The 24,575-nt window shown below is 44.7% G+C and overlaps 2 protein-coding genes across 2 annotated transcripts in view; one reads left to right on the forward strand and one right to left on the reverse strand.

The window, feature by feature from the left end:
• The window catches only part of LYAR (Ly1 antibody reactive), a 99,719-nt gene extending 98,619 nt beyond the window's left edge, over nt 1-1,100 (reverse strand). The window contains exon 1 of the mRNA XM_082264188.1: nt 987-1,100. The gene's annotated coding sequence lies outside the window, so the exon portion shown is untranslated. The remainder of the gene's footprint in view (nt 1-986) is intronic.
• The window catches only part of ZBTB49 (zinc finger and BTB domain containing 49), a 130,926-nt gene continuing 107,436 nt past the window's right edge, over nt 1,086-24,575 (forward strand). Inside the window, exon 1 of the mRNA XM_082264183.1 lies at nt 1,086-1,156. The gene's annotated coding sequence lies outside the window, so the exon portion shown is untranslated. The remainder of the gene's footprint in view (nt 1,157-24,575) is intronic.

The raw sequence follows: 24,575 nt of genomic DNA on the forward strand, positions 1-24,575 counted from the left end.
ATTTATGGCATGGATATAGATAACTAATATAGAATACAAATCCCGGTTATGACTGGACTATGACAGGGATCCAGGCTCTCTGTCCACCACAAAAAAGGTTGGTCTGAGGTGACTGGTGCAGCGTCCGCCTGAGGAGACGGGGGCACGGCGTCCGCCTGAGGAGACGGGGGCACGGCGTCCGACTGAGGAGACGGGGGCACGGCCTCCGACTGAGGAGACGGGGGCACGGCCTCCGCCCGAGGAGACGGGGGCACGGCCTCCGCCCGAGGAGACGGGGGCACGGCCTCCGCCCGAGGAGACGGGGGCACGGCCTCCGCCCGAGGAGACGGGGGCACGGCGTCCGCCCGAGGAGACGGGGGCACGGCGTCCGCCTGAGGTGAAAGTAAATTCCAAATTTTGGGTTGTCACCAGAACAGTAATAGAGGGAAAATCTCCCAATAGGGAAAGTTCTGGTGACAACCCAGGATTGTCTCACTGTGGAGGGATCTCCTTTCACTTCCTGTTTTGGCTATGGGACAGGAAGTGAAGGGAAATCTCCCAAATGGGACACAGATGGCAAAAAAACCTGACAGGAGTTATAGCTCTCCCTTAGTCCATCCAAAATGAATTAACACTGCGTTTAGTTCCACTTTAACTGGCAGAGAGGGCATGCCGAATGTCTACTGCCAGGAATCCTCCACATCTCTCAGCATAGACTTCCTGCGGAGAAACATGGAAGATGTCTATAGAATCAGTAGGAAGTCACTGAACAGAAAGTAGCATGTGGCCAGTGAAGAAAGAACTACTGATGGGCACACGTTCCAGATCAGTGACTCCGTACTAAAGCTTTTGAAAGAAAACAGTTGCCAGGCAACGAAACCATACAATGCCAGTCTAGCAATGCAAACGTATATATTGTCTCACTACAAGTTCCCTTTATACCCGGTCCCCTCTGCCTACACCGCACCACTTATTATCGGTACCCCATATCACTCTGTACATCACACTCACCTCCTCTCAGAACCACGTGTGCTCCCACCAACCGGCCGCCGCCTGACGTCACTTCCCCTCCGACGGGTGGAGAACCAGAGCGGCTTCACCTGGGGGGCGGAAATGACGACACGTACGTCGCAGAATAAAGTGTTGTGACCAGATGACAGAAGGCGGAGAGTAGTGGGTGAGAGGATAATGTTTTCCCCTCTGTATTGTTGTATCTGTGTATGGAAAATGTGCTGGGGTGTCTGTACCTTGTGTGAGGGTGGCTATTAATGGGGGACCTTTCTTGTGAGCTGCAGGTACAGCTGTGCCAAGTCTTCCCTATCACTGGCCAGCAGGAGTGGAGGGAGGAGAAGGGGGGTGACCAATGTTTGGAACAGCATTGTGTGTAGCTAAGTGAGCAGAGCTGAGAAAGGCAGATTGTTATAGAAGACCTTCCATAGTGACCAGGGGCTGTTGGAGGTTTCCTTTAACCCTACATTCACACCTATGCGCTTTTTGGTGCCTTTTTACATTTTGCAGAATTGCACTACAGTCCAACTAACATGGTTTTCTATGGTACATGTTCTCAGCTATGCCTTTTTCAGTCGGTATGTTTTCAGAAGGGGTCCGGGACCCCCCCCTATAATACACTGTATATAGCTGGTTGCTAAGGGGCGGGCCTGGAATGCGGCCACCGCATCCTTAACATCTGATGAGTAATCAGCTGTCAATGGGGTTCCCCGCTGACAGCTGATATGACATGGGGTCCCCCCAGATCCATACCAGTGTTCCGTGAATAAAACCTACCCGTGAGAAATGCCTACCCTGTCACTTCCGGTGCACCTACGTCACATTGAACAGCTGAGGGGCTGACAAGTGCGCATGCTCGGAGGGTATGGATTTATCACGGTAGTGTGTGTAACGTTACACTTGCGGCGGTTACATTAAAACAGCTCGGCTGAAATATGAGTCATCTCCACTCCTATCCCTGTCACTTCCCTGATCTGGGCTAGTAAATATAAAAGCGGCGGCGGGTGTATGAAAAGATAAATCACGGAGCCGAGAGCCGCTTTTATATTTACTAGCCAAGATCAGGGAAGTGACAGGGACAGGAGCGGAGATGACTCCTATTGCAGCCGAGCTGTTTTAATGTAACAGCCGCGTTACACACACTGCCGTGATCATTTCATACCCTCCGTGCATGCGCACTGCTGCGCTGCTCAGCTGTTCCTCACATGGAATGTGATGAGGGTAGGCATTTCTCACGGGGTAGGTTATTCTCACAGAACACCAGGCCCCTATCCGAGTATGCAGCCTGGCAGATCAGGAAAGGGAGGGGACGAGTGAAACCCCCCCCCCCCCCCCCGAACCAATGCAGGCTGCATGCCCTCTTCATAGGGGAGTGCTTTGGTAGAAGGGGGGCCTCTACCCCCACTAACCCAAAGCACCTTGTCCCTATGTTGATGGGGACAAGGGCCTCCTCCCCACAACTCTGGGCTGTGGTTGTGGGGGTCTTCAGGTGGGGGGCTTATCAGAATCTGGAAGCCCCCTTTGAGAAGTGGGTCCCCAGATCCAGCCTCCCATATGAATAAGTAGGGGGTACATTGTACCCCCTACTTATTCACCAGAAAAGTGTCACTCAAAAATACAAAAACAGTTTTTGGCAATTCCACAATAATTCCCCCCCCCCCCCCCCCATGTAGATCCATCGTCAATCTCGCTGTCTGCTGGACCTGAAAAAAAAAAAGCTCCACACTGGTCGAAGGCTTACCGCCGACTGTCTGCTCCTCTGTCTGACAGTTCTTACATTTTTTTTGGGTCTGGCAGGTGGCGTGATTGATGATGGATCTACGAGGGACATTATTATTGGATTTTTTATTTAAAAAAAATGGCCAAAAACTGTTTGTGTGACACTTTTTTTGGAGAATGAGTAGGGGGTACAATGTACCTCATACTCATTCACATGGGAAGGGGGGCAGGATCTGAGGACCCCCTTGTTAAAGGGGGCTCCCAGATTCCGAAAGTCCCCTGCATGCAGACCCTAACAACCACAGCTCAGGATTGTGGGGAAGAGGCCCTTGTCCTATCAACATGGGGACAAGGTGCATTGGGGCAGGGGGGCAGAGCCACGTGTTGAGGAAATGCGGCCTGGCATGGTTTTTTGGGGGGTGGGGGGATCGCTGGTCCCCTCCCTTTTCTGGCCTGCCGTGCTGCTTGCTCAGGTAAGAGCCTGGTATGGGTTTGGGTGGGGGGAATTTTTTTGCGGGCAGATCTTTTTTTTTTTTTTTTTTTTTTTTTTACATTCAGCTGTCAACAGGGATTCGGCAGCCAGCTTTCTGGCCCGCTCCCTAGCCACCAGCTATTTACAGTGTTTTTAAAGGGGAAAAAAATGCATGAAACCTGCATGCAAAAACACATCAAAACGCGGATTTAAAACCGCAAAAGGCACTGAAAAACGTGCCTGAAAAATTCAGTCATGATTTGCTTGTGCAGGACAAAGGAACAGGTCCCTATTTAACCACTTCAACACTGGGGACTTTCACCCCCTTCCTGCCAGCCCAACTTTAGACTTTCAGTGCTGTCGCGCTTTGAATGACAAATTGCACAGTCATGCAACACTGTACCCATATGACATTTTTAGCATTTTTTTTCACACAAATAGAACTTTCTTTTGGTGGCATTTAATCACCACTGGGTTTTTTTATTGTTTGCTAAATAAACGAAAAAAAACTGAAAATTGTGAAAAAAGTTTTTCTTAGTTTCTGTTATAAAATTTTGCAAATCAATAATCTTTCTTCATAAATTTGGGCCAAAATGTATTCTGCTACATTTCTTTGGTAAAAATAACCAAAAACAGTGTATATTATTTATTCTGTAGGGAAGTTGTAGAGTCCACAAACAATGGTAAATATCTGAAAATTGATTAGTCCTGAGGTACTGAAGGCCAATCTCATTTCTTGAGGCCAGAAAATGTCAGGACAGTACAAATATCCCCCATATTACCTTTTTTTGGAAAGTAGACAGTCCAAGGTATTTAGCGAGAGGCATGGCAAGTTTTTTTTTTTTTTTTTAATGTAGGTTTTTTCACAATGTTTTGGAAAATTAAGAAATTTAAAAAAGTTTTTTGTTCACAATTTTTTTGCATACTTTTACCAGTGCAGTACACATCGTCATGTAAGTGGTGAGATGGTGATCAGGAACACTGACTGGTGACAGTATGTTCATTTAAAAAAAATTTTTTATTACATTTCTTTTAACATTTTTTTTTTTTTAACACATTGTGACAAGAGCAATACAGTGTTACCATGATAACACTGTACTACTCTGGGGAAGTGATCAGGATTTTTTTTTTTTTTTTTACACATGATTGCTTATACCAATGAATTTTACTGTTCTAAACAACCATTTTGATGATTCATTCAGCGTGTATTGTTGTTATTAGCTGTGATTGGCCACAGCAAATTACATGGTACAGATGGGCTATGGTTGGTCCTGTCTGTACCATGTGATCACTGTGATTAGTCACAGTAGCAACACAATTGTACACAATGGATGGCATGAAAGGAAAGCCATCCATTGTTTACAATTGTCATGTGATATGTTGTGATTGGTCACAGAGGCCAGTACAGTGATCTTTCATCAGCTGTGTCTGGTGGACAATCTATGACATCCATCTGGAATGATGAAAGTCCCACTCAGTGGTAAAGTGGTTAACCATTTCGCAGCCAGAGCTGTTTTTCCAATTTTCTGCACACAAAAATAAATCATTTTAGGCCTAAAGATTACACTAAACCCCAATAACATATATTTTCTGAAACCCGGCCTAGAGAATAAAATAGTGATAGTTTCAATTTTTTTATGCCGCATTATATTAGCGAAACGTTTTACGAAATGCAAAGTTTGATTAAAAAAATACTGAAGTTAATTTTAGGGCACACAAACCTTAAACCACTTCCATACAGGGCACTTTCACTCCCTTCTTCCTCAGTCTAATTTCAGCTCTCTGTGTTGCACTGTGAATGACAATTGCGCGGTCATGCAACACTGTACCCAAACAAAATTTTGTATCTTTTTTTTAGATAGAGCAAGGTTTCTTTTAGTGGTATTTAATCACCACTTTGTTTTTTTATTTTTTGCTAAACAAACGAAAAAAGATTGAACATTTTGAAAAAATAAACCTTTTTCTTTGTTTCTGTTATATAATTTTGCAAATAAGTAATTTTTGTTCTTTGCTGATGAGGCTGCACTGATATCGCTGCACTGATTGGGGGCCTTGTTGGAGCTGCACTGATAATCAGGGCACTGATTATGAGTGTAAATGTGTACTGCCACAGGATTGCCAGTTATCTGCTTTCCTTTTTTTCCACAAAGTGACAGTGCTGAGCAAAGGAATTGCGGATAACTGGCACATGTCTACATGGGATCAGCTGTGATTGGACACAGCTGATCACATGGTAAAGGGCTGCTTTTATTGGCCCTGTACCCTGATCTGTGATAAGCTGTGTGCGATTAAATAAATCCCCGGGACCGGATGGCTTGCACCCGAGGGTTCTTAATGAGCTCAGCCAGGTGATTGCCAGACCATTATTCTTGATCTTTAAGGATAGTTTACAGACGGGTATGGTGCCAGCTGATTGGAAAAAAGCCAACGTGGTACCAATATTTAAAAAGGGGCCGAGATATATCTCGGGTAACTATAGGCCCGGTCAGCCTAACATCAGTAGTCTGCAAAATTTTGGAGGGGATGTTAAGGGACCACATACAAGACTTTAGTAATGAAAACTGTATTATAAGTAGTAATCAGCATGGATTCATGAAAAATCGTTCGTGCCAAACCAATCTATTAACCTTCTACGATGAAGTGAGCTGCCACCTAGATAAAGGAAAGCCTGTGGATGTGGTGTATCTGGACTTTGCAAAGGCCTTTGACACCGTTCCCCACAAACGCTTACTGTACAAACTAAGGAAGGTAGGTATGGACCATAAGGTGAGTACCTGGATAGCGAACTGGCTCCAGGGGAGAGTACAGAGGGTGGTGATTAATGGGGAGTACTCGGATTGGGCGGGTGTGGAAAGTGGGATCCCCCCAGGGTTCTGTCCTGGGACCAATCCTGTTTAATTTATTCATAAATGATCTAGAGGAGGGGATATCTAGTACAATCTCAGTATTTGATACTAAACTAGGCATGCCAATATCTTCTATGCAGGATGTGGAAACCTTGCAAGCAGACCTGAACAAAATAACGGGGTGGGCAACTACATGGCAGATGAGGTTTAATGTTGAAAAATGTAAAGTAATGCACTTGGGGGCCAGAAACCAGAAAGCAAGCTACTCGCTAGGGGGGGAACCTCTGGGTGAGTCTAGGATGGAAAAGGACTTGGGGGTACTGGTAGACAACAGGCTTGGCAGTGGCATGCAATGCCAAGCCGCTGAAAGCAAAGCCAACAGAATACTGGGTTGTATAAAAAAGGGGATTCACTCCAGAAATAAAGAGATTATTCTCCCACTATACAAGACTCTGGTCCGGCCACATCTGGAGTATGCTGTCCAGTTCTGGGCACCGGTCCTCAGGAAGGATGTGCTGGAATTGGAAAGAGTCCAGAGAAGGGCAACAAAAATAATTAGAGGAATGGAGGACATCAGCTATGAGGAAAGACTACAAGCACTGAACTTATTCTCTCTGGAGAAGAGACGATTGAGGGGGGATATGATATCAATTTACAAATACTGTACTGGCGACCCTAGCATAAGGAACAAACTATTCAGAGAGAGGAAATACAATAAGACACGTGGCCACTCACTAAAACTAGAGCAAAGGCGGTTTAACCTTAAAGTGCGTAAGGGGTTCTTCACTGTAAGAGCGGTAAGGATGTGGAATTCTCTTCCACAAGCTGTCGTATCAGCAGGGAGCATTGATAGTTTCAAAAAACTATTAGATGGACACCTTAGAGACCACAACATGCAGGGGTATACAATGTACGGTTAAAAGCAAACACACACACGCATCATAGGTTGAACTGGATGGACTGATGTCTTTTTTCAACCTCACTAACTATGTAACTATGATTACAGAGCGTGCTCAATGTGCACCCCGGGGGCTCGCAGGGGGTTCGGGTTCTGAAAGGATATCACATCTGAGCAGCTCCTGCAGATACTTATTTCTTATCTCAACCTTCCCTTCACCTACCCCCCTCCCAGAACTGGACAACCACTTGGAGGGGGGGGGGGGGAGAAGGGACGGTGGGATAAGAAATAAGTATCTGCAGGAGCTGCTCAGATGTGAAAGGGCTCAATAGAATGCCATAGAAATGCCGAGCATTGAAGCACTATTGAAAACGCACTTCACTCCACTGTGACAGTGGGTTAAAGGATAGACGCACCATAAAGCAGCACTTCAGTCTACCTCAGTCGGTGGTTTCGTCCTCCCCTCAAATGCCTCCATTATGTCAAATGCATATGGCCCATAAGCACATCTTTGCATACCAGAAGATAGGAAGCTTTTGGACTTCCCTCTTAGAAGTCTTTGAATGTGCGGGGGAAAACCCACGCATGCGCAGATGACTGGGGGAACTGGAGCATGTGCAGGAGAGCCGCAGGGCTTTCTCGCTCCCTTTGCTCTGCAGCATGTTTGAGGTGGAAATAATTTCTTGCTTAGGCAAAAAGAATAAATAAAAAAAAGTCCATTGGTAAGAGTAGGAGAGTGAGACGGCAGGGCAGCCCAACATCACCTTTACAGTGAAGGTTTGCTTTAGGACTAACTGCACTTATTCTTTAGCAGAGATGTAAGAAATGGTGCACTTATTCGCCCCCCCATCCTTAGAGATCTTACCGAGATCTAACTGTTTTTACATCCAGCACTGCAGGTCCCACTGTCCTGGCCGCATCTGCACATTACAGCCGCCAAAACCACCATGGGGTTATGGCTTAGGGCAGAGGTGAAGATAGATGGTGCCACAGTAAGTATCTGTGTAGGGGTAGGGGCAAAAAAGGAATATCTGTGCTCTGTCCTAAAGTGCACCTGTCTTTCAAAGTTAAATTTTTTTTTGCCTTGCATAAGCAGGCGGGGGAGGGGGTAGAGTTTATTTTAAAGAAAGCTGTATGTAAAGGCCCGTACACACGATAAGAAAATCTGTAGGGAAAATTCGTCCGACGAACGATCTGCCGATTTTCAGATTGTTAGTATGGTGCTTTCCACAGCCAACTCCGACTTTTCGGCTGACAAAATCCTGATGTGCAGGCTATAAAATTTTTGTTGTCCGTAATACAACGTCCGATTTTCGTCTCATTAGTACAGATTTCGACAGAAAAAATCTTAAGAGCAACACTAGGCATGCTCAGAGACGAAAGAACACATACAAAGCCATTCAACACATGACATCACTTCTGAAGTAGAGTTCTGTCGTACGGAAAATTCCTATGAAAAAAACCTCTTCACTTTCCACATCAGACTAGCATGCCACAAAAAACGGACGACGGATCGTTCGATAATCTTATCGTGTGCACGGGGCTTTAGGAGCATGACAGGGTAGCTGTTATCATCTGTGATTGACTTGATCACTAGCAGTTCCTTGTCTCTGCAGTCTCTCACAGTCCCCTATAGCATGTCCTTGGTCTCTGGTTGTCTCCTGTAGTATGTCTGACAGTCTCTTGGAAGTCTTTTCATTGTATCGTTGAACATAATAGCAATCTCTTGAACTATGGCAGCAATAAAAATGAATTACTGGTAATGTCAGGTATTATTCTACTGAAAACCTAAATAAAAATGTTTGTGATCAAAAACATATTTTCCCTTGAACTACCCAACTCACTCCTGATGATTAAGCCAAACCTTAACATCAGCAAGGTATGTAGGCATGTATCTCAATTTAGAGCTGGTAGGTACTATTTGTGTTTTGGAAGGTGGTGGAGGAGCAATCAAGAATAAAGATTTTTTTTATCATTATTATTATTCAGAGTTTAAAAATATATGCCACGTGTTTTTGTGCATAGAACATTAAATTTAGTGAGCTTTCTAAAAGTTATGCTCTGTGATAAAAATAAATTGCAGTGAACCCCCCCCCCAACCCCCATACTGCAAGGTTTAAATGCTTTATAAGTCTAGTGCCGGGTTTCTTAACCAATGAGTATTTTCTGCCTCTCAGATAAGTTTCCACTGACGCCATTTATCTTTCTAGTGATCTGTAAGGGGGTAATTCTTCCTAATGTCCACAAGTGTAAGGAGCAATCTTCCCACTGTCCATCACACTAATGTATAATGCATTGTAGATATAATTTAGCAGGGGTTCCCTGAGACCAGAAAGTTATTTCTAGGGTTCTTTGGTGTTGAAAAGGCTGAGAAAAGCTGATCTAGGGGGTAGAGGAAAAGACTATAATCCTTACCTTTTGCCTCATTTCCAATGACACCACACGCTCTTTTTTTCTTCTCTTAAACGCCTCAGGTTTTTTGAGGGCCCTCAGTGTCCTCATGTAGAATGTAGGCCTATTGATATTTGATAAGGTCAGCATGCGACCACCTTAAAGAAGAGGCTTCCATAAGCCAGTTGCAGAGATGGAAGGAGGCTGACCGAGTGAAGGATGAGGTAAGTATTACACTTTAACAAAAGGGGGTGAGAGGGATAGGTGGCGCTGCCTAAGGGAAGAGTGAGGAGTTGCATTTCAGTCTAGTGTACCACAACCAGAAAGATATATTTAAATGTTAAAAATAAAAAGATGTGTAATATGAGTGATAATTGTTAAATAAATAATCAATATTGATGTTTTTTAAATTGACATGTGCTAAAGGTTGAAAGTATGTAAGTGACACTGTGATAAAAAATAAAGTACACAATAATAATTAAAAAAATATATAAGAAAGTGAAAAACATGTACATACAGATGAATAAATAAATAAGTTCAATCCATAAAATACTCCAAAAGGTGACTATGTGCTTAACCACTTAAGCCCCGGAAGATTTTACCCCCTTCCTGACCAGGGCCTATTTTGCGATTCGGCGATTTAACGGACAATTGCGTGGTCATGCGACACTGTACCTAAACAAATTTGACGTCCTTTTTTTCCCACAAACAGGGCTTTCTTTTGGTGGTATTTGATCACCTGTGTGATTTTTTGATCATGCGCTATAAACAAAAAAAAGAGCGTCAATTTTGCAAAAATAACAATATTTTTCACATTTTTTATATGAAATTCCCCCCCCCCCCCCCAAAAAAAATGTAAAAATCAAAATTTTTTAACATTTTAGGCCAATTTGTTTTCTGCTACATATGTTTGGTAAAAAAAATCACAATAACCGTATTTTGATTGGTTTGCGCAAAAGTTATTGCGTTTACTAACAAAGGGAAAGATTTTTGTCATTTTTATTGTTTTTTTTTTTAACGAGTAATGCTGTGATCTGCGTTTCTTTTGCGGTACTGCGACATTGCGGCGGACAGATCGGACCCTTGACTGACATTTTTGACACTTTTGGGGGTACCAGTGACATTATTACAGTAATCAATGCTATACATATGTACTGTTACTGTAAAAATGACACTGGCAGCAGGGAAGGGGTTAACTTTATTAGTGATGTAGTGGCTAAGTGTGTCCCTAGGGGCGTGCTTCTTACTGTGCAGGGATGTGGATTTTCATGTAACAGCAGAGATCTACGATCCTACATAGCAGGACCGTATGATCTCTGCTTTTACACAGGGGAGAATGACAGGCGGCTTTGTTTACATTAGCCGCCTGCCTTTCTCCCTCTGCAACGGACGATTGCGAGTGGCCGGCGGACATCGGGTCCGCCGGGCATACGCACGGGGGTATCCGAGAGCGAGCGGGGGCGGGAGCGCGCCTCTGGCGGCACGCGCTCACCCCCTAGAGCCTCGCAGGCGAGCGACGTAGACCTACGTCGCTTTGCCTGTGAGGGGCTGACTGCCACAGTAAATATACTGACGGCAGTCAGCAAGTGGTTAAAAAGTGATAAGTGCTGTGGACCATTGCACAAAGTTTATTTATAGTGATGTACCCCAAACACAATGACGTAAAAAAAGTGCTGCAGCGTATGAATGAATAGGACACTTTAAAAATTAATAAATAAATATATAGTCCATAAAAATATCAGTTCCAGACAAACATGAAGGTGGATGGAGGAAATAGAAGTGCCCGTGCTCCCCGCTCTCCCAGGACCGCACTCACCAGAACGAAAAACACCTACAGGGGTGTTACGTCTCAATCGCTGGATGAATCGGGTTGGTAGGATTTTATGGATTTAACTTATTTATTTATTCATCTGTATGTTTTTTACTTTCTTATATATTTTTTTCTATGATTATGGTGTATTATATTGTTGTTCACAGTGTCACTTACATACCTTCAACCTTTAGCACATGTCAATTTAAAAAACATCAATATTGATTATTTATTTAATATTCACATGAGGTATATATATTTATTTATTTAACAATTATCACTCATATTACACATCTTTTTATTTTTAACATTTAAATATATCTTTCTGGTTGTGGTACACCAGACTGAAATGCAACTCATCACTCTCCCCTTAGGCAGCGCCACCTATCCCTTTCACCCCCTTTTGTTCTTATCTGTATAACCTTTTGGTTATATTTGAGGGAGGCTGCATCAAGATACTGACCATAGCACAGAATCTTTTTTCACAAGTATTACACTTTGTTCCGTAATCCCTAGACTTACTGAAACTTTACCCTTGCAGTGTGGAGGGGAGTGCTACCAGGGTACAAAGCACCCCACACCACAACGCATGCGTGTCATGTTGGGGTGTGTTTCACATGCATTGTATTTGGGATTTTTTGCCTTGTTTGAACACATTGCGTTGCCCTGCGCTGAAACAAAGTAATGCACGCTGTACTTTTTTTCAGCTCTTGGCAAATGCAATGCAGCACAACATGCTGGTGTGGACTTCATTCATAGGGCACCATTATTTTTTCATTGCCATGTGTTGTGAATGTGATCCCAGCACATCTGGCGTGAATAAACCCTTAATGAGCAAAAAGTACCATGACCTAAAAGCATGCTGAGCTGTAGTGATGTAAACTAGTTACATAGCACTGGAGAATCCAAAACTGAAATCAAAAGGTAACTAACTATAAAATCGAAGTAAGCTTAAAAAACCTAAAGGCTGGTACACACACAGGCCGAAAATAAGCCGATTCTTTAGAAACTGGCCGACATTCAAGCCAGCATGTACAGCAGCCTGTCCATTAGAATCCAGCCTAACAGCCGTCAAGCATGCTGCAAACCCAGCAGCCGATCAGTGCTAGCAGCCAGTGCTGATCAGTGTGTTCTTGTGGGGGGAGGTCGCAGTCCCCCTGTCAAAACACAGTAGCTCAGTGGGGAGATCGCTGTAATAACATTGCATAATTAGTACAGCGAGTTTTCTGGGTTGAACTGTAAAAACTACCTGTGTGTGCCATGTTTAAAGCGGAGCTCCACCCAAAAGGGAAAGCTCTGCTTGTCTGCTTCCCCCCCTCCACTGCCACATTTAGCACCTTTCGGGGGGGAGCGGATACTTGTCAAAACCAGGTAACCGCTCCCACTTCAGATTAAGATCGCTGCAATTGTTATGCAGCAATTTACGAAGCTTTCTGGGAGAAAGGCAGCCTTCTGGGAGACACACAGAAAGCGCAGCGCGACTTGCGCATGCGCAGTAGGAAACAGGCTGTGAAGATGCAAGGCTTCACTTCCTGTTTCCCTTAGTGAAGATGCTGGTGCCTGCACCCGGAAATGATGGACGGATCGGTTTGGGGTGCTGACATCACCGGATCCCTGAACAGGTAAGTATCCCTATATTAAAAGTCAGCAGCTACATTTATAGTTGCTGACCTTTCATTTTTTTTTTTTTTTTTTTTTATTTTTACAGGCTGGAACTCCTCCTCTTTAAGTCAGCATCAGACAGTCATGAACTGCCTTGCAAACAAATTTTGAGCTTTTTGTCTAGAATTTGTACAGTTGCATCTGGCAGTGTTGTGTTTTGCTTACAGCTTCCTGTGCTGCTACAACTGTAATGAGCTCCAGCCATGTCCATAGGATGAAGATAGGTAAAGTCTGCCTTAGGCTGTGTCATAGAATGTTGGACAGCTAAAGGCATAGCCCATTAATTTGTTTTCAGCTTATGAACCTAGCCACAACTCATTATAGGAGCAGCAGCACGGAAAACCCTGCAATGGAATGGTAAAGTTACAGGAGAGACAGATTATTTATAGAATGTTTGCTAGGTGGCCAATGCTGATTTTTTTTGTAGTCATACAATTATAAGTGACTATTTTATATGCCATATGGTACTATAGTATACTAGGTAAAGACAGAAACGTATCAAAGTAATACTGTAGTTAAGGAGCAGGCATCTTAAAGCTGAACTCCAGGTAGAGACTTTTGAGTATTTTTGGAAAGGTCATCTCCTAGGTTTAACAAATATGTTATTGGCTGTAAATCATATCCTGCAGTCATCACAGAAGAAGCTGAACTCTGGGGAAAGGAAAAATCCTATCTAGCAGTGGGGCTGCAGTGCAAGTGTCAGGGCCTGGACTTGAACCTGGGACCTCTGCTATGTCTGGTGATGACTCTTCTCACTGAACTACCTGAGATGCTGCACAGTTCCCTGTCTAATCCATTGGACAACCCTTCTTGTGCCTTGACTTCTGCCGAACCTTTATCTCTTTGCTCCTCCCATGAACTTCCTGTTTTAAACCATGTCTGCACTTCCTGTTTGCCAGATTGTTGTGCTCTCTTCAGCCAGTACCTCACTCTCGTCTTGCCGGCTGCCGTCTATATTTTGCTACCACTCGATTTCTCTAGACTTCTGTTTGATGCTTACCTGCTTATCCGCTTCTGGACCCTGGCTTGCTCACCTCCTGCTGGGCGAGCCTTAGGAATGGCGACCTGGTACTAACACACAGCAAAATCCATCTCCATCATCAGGAGCTCTGGTGAACACTGGTTAGTACTTAGACTTCGCATCCCAGGTGAGCCCGTGTCATCCACCAGGGTGACTGCCTGTGTACCAATCCTGCTGGTCGGTGGTAGTCCCACTACTGCTATTGCAACTGGTCTTTGAGCCTGACCCCTGATCATGAAAGCAAGGGCACATCTAGGGAACCAGGAAAAGCAGTTTTTCTTGCCTGATTCTCCACTCCAACAGGTTCCTCTGCGCTGCAAGAATGGCTCCTTTTGCCTTTTTTACTCATGCTCTGACAGTTGGATCATCAAGACTGCTGTAGAGCCCCCAGCCTGCTTAGGGGCAGTCCACTACTGGAGCATGGGTGAGCGCTGTCTGCCAGGGAAGCGGAGAACCAAGTAAGTAAAACTGCTTTTACAGGGGCAGCCTCACTGCAAGGGAGGATTTTTACTTTTCACAGATTTGGGCTTTAATGTGGCCTCTGTTCCTTTCTTTCCTGTTTGAAGGACCTGTGGCTGCTGTGCCCCCTCATTCTCCAGCCCCTGGTCTTGTAACATCCCCATTGTAGTTCATTGTTTACCAGCGGTGATTTAAATGTTATTGCCACTTGCTTTAGTGGGGAGTGCAAGGCTTACCGATTGAAGCGCCATAGCTTGGACATGATGGGGCTTTAAAATAATAGAAAGACCTTAACCACAGGAAAGGCCAAATCTGGGTGAAATATGGGTAGAAGTCATCAAGGCTTGATTTCAGGTCAGTTGTCTCTGGAACAAAAGCAGAAAAAAAATGTTAGGGAGTTTTTTGAGAGAAAAAAAAAACTATTAACAAATTGGGGGGGGGGATATTCCCAGAGGGAATATCCTGATACTGCCCATGTTTCCAGGTTTTCAACATCACATTGGCTCAGCCTAACTCTGAATCTTAAAATGCCATGATTAGTACAAGAGCAATATTCCTAAAGATATATGGGGGCTGTAAAACAAGAAGGAGACTTATTTTTAGTTCACTCACCTGTGTCAGACAGCCCAGCCAGGAAGGTGATACCACTTTTTCTAATGCACACAGTGGTGTCACCTCACTGCCCAGAGCCTGCTGACTGGAGAATAGGGAAGCAGCAACACGTTTTTAGTTTCCAAACTTTGCTGTCTCGTCCTGTCACACTTGTGCATGCAGCAGAGCCTAACTGGCTACTAGTGGGGCAGGGAATAAATTGAGACCTCAAAGGCCCCGTTCATACCTGAGCGTATTTCAGCACTCATCTCTGAAGTCTCAAAACACCCAACAAGTAAAATCGCATTCATTTCATTGGCCCCTGTTCACATCTAAGCATTTTGTCGCCTGAAGCTCAAAAAAGTACATGAGCTTCTTTTTGGCAGATTACAAGTGTTTTTGTTAGATGTCAAAGCTTTATGCTTTGATTGGACACAATGTTTATTATGGACACTTTATGAGAACTGCTGATCTTTAGAAATCCAGCACCACTTTATTTTTCACAATATGAACACCTAATGGTTTGGGACTTTGTTTTGTATATTTATATGTCTGTTATTTTCACGTTGAATTCTTGGATGTTATGCTGATAGTATGAATATAGCACTGCAATCTTTATTTTATTTCATGCTCATTCCATATACAGTAATGCACCCCCATACCATCAGATAGCTAGATGGTACACATGGTAGCCAGAAAGAATGTCAAATTTTGATCCGTCTGACCCCAGAACAGGTTTTCACTTTGCAACAGACCATTTTAAATGAGCTTTCAGAGAAGTTGGCAGTGTTTCTAGATCATGTTCAGATATGGCTTCTTCTTTGCATGATAGAGCTTTGAAAGAGAAGTATGAACTTTCAAAAAAACAAACATTTATACTCACCTCTGCAGTGAGAACTGAGCAATCAAAGACCACTGATTGCTCAGTTCTGCCCTCCACTCTGTGCAGAGACCTGTGACTGTCAGTCAGCGGTTCTCTGCTCTACCCCTCCAGCACTCATTGGAGGGCTGGGCTGTGGAGGGGGTGGTGGCTCAGGCTCTCAGTGGATCGCTGAAAGGCTGAGCCAGGTTCTGGTGCAGGCTGGACCAGTTGATTGACGTCAGCTGAAAAGGAACTTTAGCCCTCTGTTCACTGAAAAAGGGTCACAGGAGTGAAGAACAAAGTGCATTCCTGTGACCTACAGGAGTACAGCCAAAATAGCTTTGGCCATACTTCTCCTTTTAACTTCCATTTATGAATGGCACGGTGAACTGTGTACACAGGAATTATTTTTTTTTAAGTATTCTAAACCCATGCAATGATATCCATCACAGAATCATGCCTGTTTTAAATGCAGTGTCATCTGAGGGCCCAAAGTTTACGGGCATCCAATATTGAGTTTCGGCCTTGTCCCTTGAACACAGAGATTTCTCCAAATTCTCTGTATCATTTGATGATATTATGTACTGTAGATGATGGTATATTTAGGCTCCGTTCACATCTAGGCGTCGCAGATAGAGGGAGGAATCACCGCAAGCTCGAATATCCGCAAATTGCGTGACGTGCTTGCGATCCCTGTTACTTCCAATGGCACCACGATCGTGGCGCGATTTTGCAGCAGATGTCGCCCCGACAAATCATGGTAGCACAAACAGGATTGCGGGATGCCTATCGCCCAAAAGAAGTGATTCCGACTGTGATCCGGGACACCTAGATGTAAACAGAGCCTCAAAGTGATTGTAAAGTCTTGTTTTTTTTTTTGTTGTCTTTTTTATACTTACCTGCTCTGTGCAATTTGTTTTGTACAGGTCCCTCTTCCACGCTCCTGGCCCCTCCTTCCTGTTGAGTGCCCTCACAGCAAGCAGCTTGCAATGGGGGCACCTGAGCCGAACCACAGCTCCCTGTGTCCATTCCTTGTTAGTACCACTTACTATGCCAGCTTTTTGTTGCCCTGTTTCAACTTTTTTGAGACATGTTGCTAACATCAATTTCAAAATGACCTTATTTTATTCTTAAAATGGTACATTTTCTCAGTTTATAGTGTAAGTTCACCTTACAGCACACAAGGACAATGCTGGTGATATAAAATGAGCTGCCCATGTGCAGCTCATTTTCACACCACAGAAGACAGCGAGCAGACAGGTAGGTTTATTTTATTGCAGAAGAGACATTGCACGTCTCTTCTGCAATAAACAGCCTGGCTGCTTGTAATATATATTTTTTTATGTTGCCTTCAGTTCTACTTTAAGTAGAAAACTAAACACAATTTAACAGAGTTGTGCATTACTTTAAAGCAGGGGTAGGCAACCCTAAAGAGGTAAAGACCTACCTGAACAACATGAGAGAAGTCAAAGATCACCGGGCACAGTGCCCCTCAGTGTTGTCTCCTCACACCCGATTTAAACCATTAATTGCTGTACCACAGTGTTGCAATTGCATGGCAATTATGGGTTTATATCGAGTGGTGAGGAGGCAAAATATTGCCTCCTCGCCACCTTTCAAACACACTCGGATCGCTTTGTGAATGAGCCATTAGTTACATTCACAGCAGCAGGGCTCATTCACACATAAAGTTGGGGGGGGGGAGACCCCTCCAGTTGGGGCACAGCCTTACCGCCCCAATGCCTACCCCCTTTAGCTGCTGAGGCAGCAGCCAAAGGTGTACACATTGTGCAGCAGGAATAAAGCCCCCTGATGCTTTGCAGCTAAAGGAGGTATGGTTAGGGTGGGGGTGATAAAAACACATCTTAACTGTTGGGTTTTACCAACCCTCAAACTGCAACTGTAAATGACCCCCTACTGTTCTGAGCCCCTTATAAGGCTGCTTTCACACTAAAGTGCTGTGGTTCACCAGTACCATGGGTGCATCTGCAACCTTCCTGGGTTAGCTGCACTTTGCCATATAATTCTTTTTTCTCTAGCGCTCATTGACAGACGTAGTCCTCGGTGATACAGCACCTTCAGGTTATGTTGCCTCCACAGGAGCAGGACTAGACAGGAAATTAAAAAGCTCTGGCCACACCCTAGGGGCAGTCCCAGAGGGTATATCCTCTCTCTCTCTGCCTCAGCAAATCAGTTATTTTCTGTCTAGTTAGGAGTAAGGACCTAGATACTTTGCTGGGATCTTAGGTCCTGGCAAGATTTTTTTCTTAAAAGATTTTTTAGACAGCTTTTTTTCTCCAGTGTTCCTGTGAGATCTTCAAGCAAGAAAGCTGAACTGGGCGACGGGCTGGATGTTGAGATCCGGTGGTCACCCTAGTTCAGCCTACGAGCGCGTGCAGGCCATAGCTCCGCGCTGGGTCGGCCGCGACAAAGTCCCATTAAAGGACTGACCCCGCGAGTTAAACGTCTCGCTGAAACGCCAAAGACCATGAGTCACGGCGTCCATATCGGTCGACAGCCCTCCCGCCCCGGTGGAGAGGGGTACTGTCAGGAGTTGGTGCCCGCCTGGTTCCGGTATGGTGAGTAGTATGTTCCCCCTTTTCCCCTGACGGGTCTTGTGGTGAACGCGGGCCCCTCTCTGTATGGTAAGATAGAGTCCCTCTCTATCCTATAAATGACACAGATCCTCCTACTTTGAGTGTGATTTTATGTGCAAAAAGCCAGGAGGCTTGGTTTGGGAGCTAACAATCTAATTGTATACATGTTAAAAAGATTGTAATCAGTGGCATTCTGGGAATCTTACGGTGATAAGAATAAGCTACCTACCAGTCAGAAGCCACGGACATGTAGACTGCCTTCCTAATCAGATCTCCAGCTATTAGCAGGCCTCCCGAATGGCCATGCGGTCCGCCAGGGCCGGTACCGCCAACCACGCCAAATCCCCATGCAGAGAGAGTGTTGTGTGCCCTGCAGCACACCGCTATTCAGTACAGGCCGCCGCCATTTTTTTTGCTGGATCGCACGAGCCGCCATTTTGGCATAGCCTCGTGTCTCCAGCATGGGGGCGGCCATGTTTGAGGTGATCCAAACACCTCGTGGAGCTAGGGGAGGCGCCGGAAGGCGTGCAGAGGGGCGGAGCCGCCTCCTTTCTTCCTGGGCAGCCAGCCAAAAGACTTCCTGTTTGTCAAGACAGCGCTGTAACCTGTTGCAGTTAAACTCTGAGCATCAAGTGGTGAGCCTGGGGGTCTATCTCTCTCTCTCTCGATCGATAGGGATCCCTAGCAGGTAACACTAAGGGGCTTTTTGTGGCGCTGGGGGTCGGAAAAAAAAAAAAAAAAAAAGTTTTTTATTTTTGAATTATATTATCCAGGAAGTGACTGGAATTATCATGGACCCTGCCACACATATTCCCCCACCTGTTTCCCTCGAGGGGGCCACGGGACCCGCCGGTGCACAGAGTGTAGAGTCATTTACAGCAATTTTGGAGTCTATGGTGGCTCGGGTGGAGGCGGCCTGTCAGGGACGGGGGTCAAGGAAGCGACCCCCGCCTACCCCTATACTATCTGACACCTCTGACACAGATTCAGAGATGGTCACTGCAGTTGCAGGTTCCTCTGCAAGGGCTGTTATCTCAGGTAAAGCCCCCTCAGACAGTGAGGAGGACGTTTCTTCTCCCGCTATAATTCAGGAAGAAGCATTGGTGGACGCACTAGTTGTGGCAGGGCAGGAAACCTTAAAACTTGAGGCTTTACCGGCAGAGGCAACTGAAACAGAGATTCCTTTTGGTACTAATAAGCCCATCAAAACGGTGAAGGTTTTTCCTGTACCCAAGTGTTTCGGTAATCAGATTAAAGGAGAATGGGAGCATTCTAAACGTACCTTTACTATTTCCAAGCGTATTGCTAGACGCTATCCGTTTGAGGAATCCATCATTAAGAAATGGACGGTACCACCAGTGGTGGATCCACCTATTTCCAGGCTGAATAAAGCCACGGTTATCCCAGTGGAGGACACTTCGTCCTTTAAGGATCCGGTGGATCGAAAGATGGAAGCAGAGTCCCGCACCATCTTCTCTCTGATAGGGTCAGCATTTAGACCAGTAATTGTTATTGGTCTAGTTTCCCAGACACTTACGGAATGGGCGAGAATGGTACGCCAAGACCTTAGGGGAAAAGATATTCCCCAGGAGACATCTGATTTGATGGAACAGATTATACAAGGGCTACAGTTTATCTGTGACGCAGCCTTGGACACTACTCCCTTATTAGGGTATGCATCTATGTCAGCGGTCATCCTCAGACGTGTGCTGTGGTTAAAATGCTGGTCAGCTGACCTAGGTTCCAAAAAGACCTTGACAAATCTCCCTTTTCAGGGGAATCGTCTATTTGGGGCCAACCTAGATGAAATCATTAAGGATGCCACTGGGGGCAAGAGCACTTTTTTGCCACAGGCTGCTAAAGCTAAGGGACCTCGCAACAAGCGAGGACCTTTCTTTACCGCCCATAAAGGGCGCCCGGCTGGTACAAGCGGGAAAGGCAAGACTCCTCCAGGAGGGTTCAAGAAGGGCTGGTCGGACAAGCAGAGGACCAACCCAGCCAAACCCGAAGCAAAGGAGTACACAGCCTGAAGGTGCGCCCCCACCCGGTTTCAGGGTGGGGGGACGTTTTCACCGGTATTCAGGACATTAGATCGAGCATCAACCACTACTACCGGTGCGATTCTTCCCTTCCAACATATAAGTACTACAGGAAGCGGTAGTTACCGTTCCCTGAATAGATCTTTTCCTTTACCTTTTCCTAAGATTAGTCCCTATACCTCACAGGAATCGGATCTGGTTGACCAGATAGGCCAAGTAGCCTCTAGTCGGGTGACTTCGGTCCCTGAGGTTCAACCAGAAAAGATCACCCTTCCTGATAACAATCAGGTATCTGATAAATGTGTGGGAACAGAAAACGACCAGACTTTCTCGGATGGTCGGGGCCAGATACCTCTAGGGACGCCTGGTTCAGATTCTATCAGCGCCAGTGGTCCTAGAAATTCTAGGCTGGCCTCCTCAAGCCGGCCTGGCCGACTTGGACATGCTAGTCGCAGACGTTCCGTGGGAACTTCGTCTCAGGGAGTGTCTGTGGTCTCAAGGACCAATTTACCATCATGCTTTACAGTCGCTGGTTTTAATGGCCTGGCCATTGAGACCCAAGTACTGAAGGACAGAGGTTTGTCTACTTCAGTCATTCCTACCCTTATTAAAGCAAGGAAAGCGACTTCCAGCAAGGTCTATTATCACACATGGAAGACTTATATTGCGTGGTGCGAATCTTTAGGATTTTCTCCACGTACCTATTCGGTGACTCGAATATTGGCCTTTTTGCAACAAGGGGTTGAGCAGAAGCTAGCCTTGAGCACCATCAAGGGTCAAGTTTCAGCATTAGCAATCTTCTTTCAAAAGCCTTTAGCTACCAAGTCCTTGGTGCGGAATTTCATCCAGGGGGTGCGGCACCTGGCTCCACCAGTCCGCGCGCCCTTACCGCCCTGGGATCTTAATTTGGTTTTGTCGGAATGGATTAGACAAACGGTGGTACAGGCTTATTCTATTAAGGGTCAGAGTCCTCCGTTCCCTGTTAGGGCGCACTCCACTCGAGCGCTCAGTACTTCCTGGGCCTTTCGCCATCAGGCGTCAGTGGTCCAGGTATGTAAGGCGGCCACCTGGTCGTCGGTACATACCTTTACAAAATTCTATAAAATTGATGTGACGGCATCGGCGGATGCCTCATTTGGCCGCAAGGTTTTGCAGGCCGCAATTTGAGGAGACCGGTGGTCTACCTCGAGGGTTTTTTCTGTTTGAAAAAAAAAAAAAAAAAAAATTTTCTCTTTTTTGTTGAGTCTCATCATTAAGGATGAGCATTGTAAACTTCTAGTTGGCACCGGTTGGGCCTTCTAGATTGGGATTTGATTTTCATTTTCCCACCCTTCATTTGTGATACTGCTCTGGGACGTCCCGAAGGTGCTGTATCACCGAGGACTACGTCTGTCAATGAGCGCTAGAGAAAAATGGATTTTTGTAAAATCTTACCGTAAAATCCTTTTCTCTTAGCTCATTGACAGACGTAGTCCCCGCCCCTCTGTTTTTTGAGTTGGGTTGGGTTAAAATCTCTAAAGACTGCTTTTTCACATAACTGATTTGCTGAGGCAGAGAGAGAGAGGATATACCCTCTGGGACTGCCCCTAGGGTGTGGCCAGAGCTTTTTAATTTCCTGTCTAGTCCTGCTCCTGTGGAGGCAACATAACCCGAAGGTGCTGTATCACCGAGGACTACGTCTGTCAATGAGCTAAGAGAAAAGGATTTTACGGTAAGATTTTACAAAAATCCATTTATATCATGCTGGTGTGGTGCACTTTCTGAAAGTGCACCAAAACTCCTGCATTCAGAAAGTGCACCATACCCGCAGTATATAATAGAAGTCTATGGCTAAGCGCAGCAAACCCACAGGAAAGTTGGAGGTACACTGCACTGCACTGCACCTATGGTGTGAGTAAACCACAGCACATCAGTGTGAAAGCAGCTCTATACTATTATGCCCAGTGTATTTCACACTGACCTGAAGATCTCTTCTGTCCTGCTGCTGGCACCACTCTGGAGACCGCTAGCTGGGATAAAAGGCGGAGTACAGTTGTTATCACTCCGCATGAGACAGTACCCAGCACTACAGAGGAGGCATCGACTTATGCGGCTCTTACTCCCTACTGCACCATCCGATGAAAATGGATAAAGATTGGCACCCAGAAGGAGCTGGGCAATAGATACTGGCAAGGAACTCTTTGCAGGCATCATAACATTGGAGAGGAGGTAAGTATAATGACTTTAGTTCTTCAACTTCATTTTAATATCCCATATCCCAATAAGCGCTATAACTTTTGCGCAAACCAATTAATATATGCTTATTGGGATTTTGTTTACCAAAAATATGTAGCAGAATACAAAAACTGAAGAAGAAATTAGATTTTTTTTCATTTTTTATTGGATGTGTTCTATAGCAGAAAGCTAAAAATATAGTTTTTTGTTTTTTCGACAGTGTCAGTCTTTTTTTGCGCAAAAAATAAAAACCGCAGGGATGATCAAATACCACCAAAAGAAAGCTCTATTTTTGGGTAAAAAAAGGAAATCAATTTTATTTGTGTACAGCGTCGCATGACTGGGCAATTGTCATATAAAATAAGGCAGTGCAGTATCGCTAAAAAATGGCCTGGTCATGAAGGGGGGGTAAACCGTCTGGGGCTGAAGTGGTTAACATAATCCAAGAATCCTAATCTAATTAGTGATTTAAATGACTTTCTCTAGAAGAATCCTATGCCATAAAATTTGGGCACTGGATATTTTGGCCCCAACGTACAAGAAAATGGCACAACAAACCCTCTCTAAAATGTCAGTGCTGAGTGCAGTTGATCAAAGCAAGGAATGAATATGTAGTGGGATGTCCTCAGAGTCCTCCTTCCATCTGATTATACTCTCCAGACCTTGTTATTTGCTGGATTGGAATGGCTTGTTTTTCTGATTGTAGTATTTGGGCCTTGTCTTAATTTATTTGATGACGACGGTCACTTTCCTTTCCATCAGTGTAGGCTGGGCTTTTATGTTCCCTTCCAGTTGTCTGGCGCCATCAGTATTCATTATTTCCTTTATATCCTGCAATTTAAAGGCTGAATTGATTTGTTTTTCTGCCACACTAGATGTTTTTTTTTTTTCAGTACACACAGGCCTGACATTATTATAATGTCCGAAGGGAAATCAAGTCCTTGCGTCACTAACATTATGTACCGTGGTTTAGTACAACTAGTGTGCTTGAGTTTATTTAACACAATAATATGTTTCAGTCAAGTGTGTCTTTTCATTTGAATCTTCATTTGCTTTTTTATTGAAGCACCTTATTTATAAATCTTACTTTTTTGGGAAGAGATTGCCTAAATGGTGGTGGTTGCTGTGTGGTCCATGGACCATCTGTGATCCATGTGAGTGTATCAGCTAATCTTTATTGGGTTGATCTAGAAAGGAACCCAGAATGGGTATTAGGTGAGGCTGGCTACCCAGCATGCATGCCTGATCTCGCGCCTGCACATTAATCCGGCAGTGTCCCGAACACAACGTATGCACTTCCTCCCGGCAGATCCTCAAAATACCATGAGATTTCACTAGTAGGCGTCCCAAGGACTCCTGGGATAGATGACACTGATATCCCAGGAGTCCTTGGGAATCGCCTAATGACGAATTTGCCTAGGTGCCTGGGATCGAAAGTGTCGTCTGTATACAGGCATAAAAGGTATTTAAAAAAAAAAGAATTTCCATTTAGAACTGTCCTGCCGGTGGGCTTTCTGATATGAAGTAAAATGGGTGGAACTCTGCTTTACTGCTTTAAGAGTAAATTGGGGCAAAATATGCAATACATCTTTGCTATATACAGTATCTCACAGAAGTGAGTACACCCCTCATATTTTTGTAAATATTTTATTATATCTTTTCATGTGACAACACTGAAGAAATGACACTTTGCTACAATGTAAAGTAGTGAGTGTACAGATTGTATAACAGTGTAAATTTGCTGTCCCCTCAAAATACCCAGCACACAGCCATTAATGTCTAAACCACTGGCAACAAAAGTGAGTACACCCCTAAGCCCAATTAGCCATTTTCCCTTCTCAGTGTGATGTGATTTGTTAGTGTTACAAGGTCTCAGGTGTAAATGGGGAGTAGGTGTGTTAAATTTGGTGTTATTGCTCTCACTCTCTCATACTGGTCACTGGAAGTTCAACATGGCACCTCATGGCAAAGAACTTTCTGGGGATCTAAAAAAAGAATTGGTGCTCT

The sequence above is a fragment of the Pelophylax lessonae genome, assembly GCF_965119305.1.
Source record: "Pelophylax lessonae genome assembly, chromosome: 1".
NCBI classification, from domain to species: Eukaryota; Metazoa; Chordata; class Amphibia; order Anura; family Ranidae; genus Pelophylax; species Pelophylax lessonae.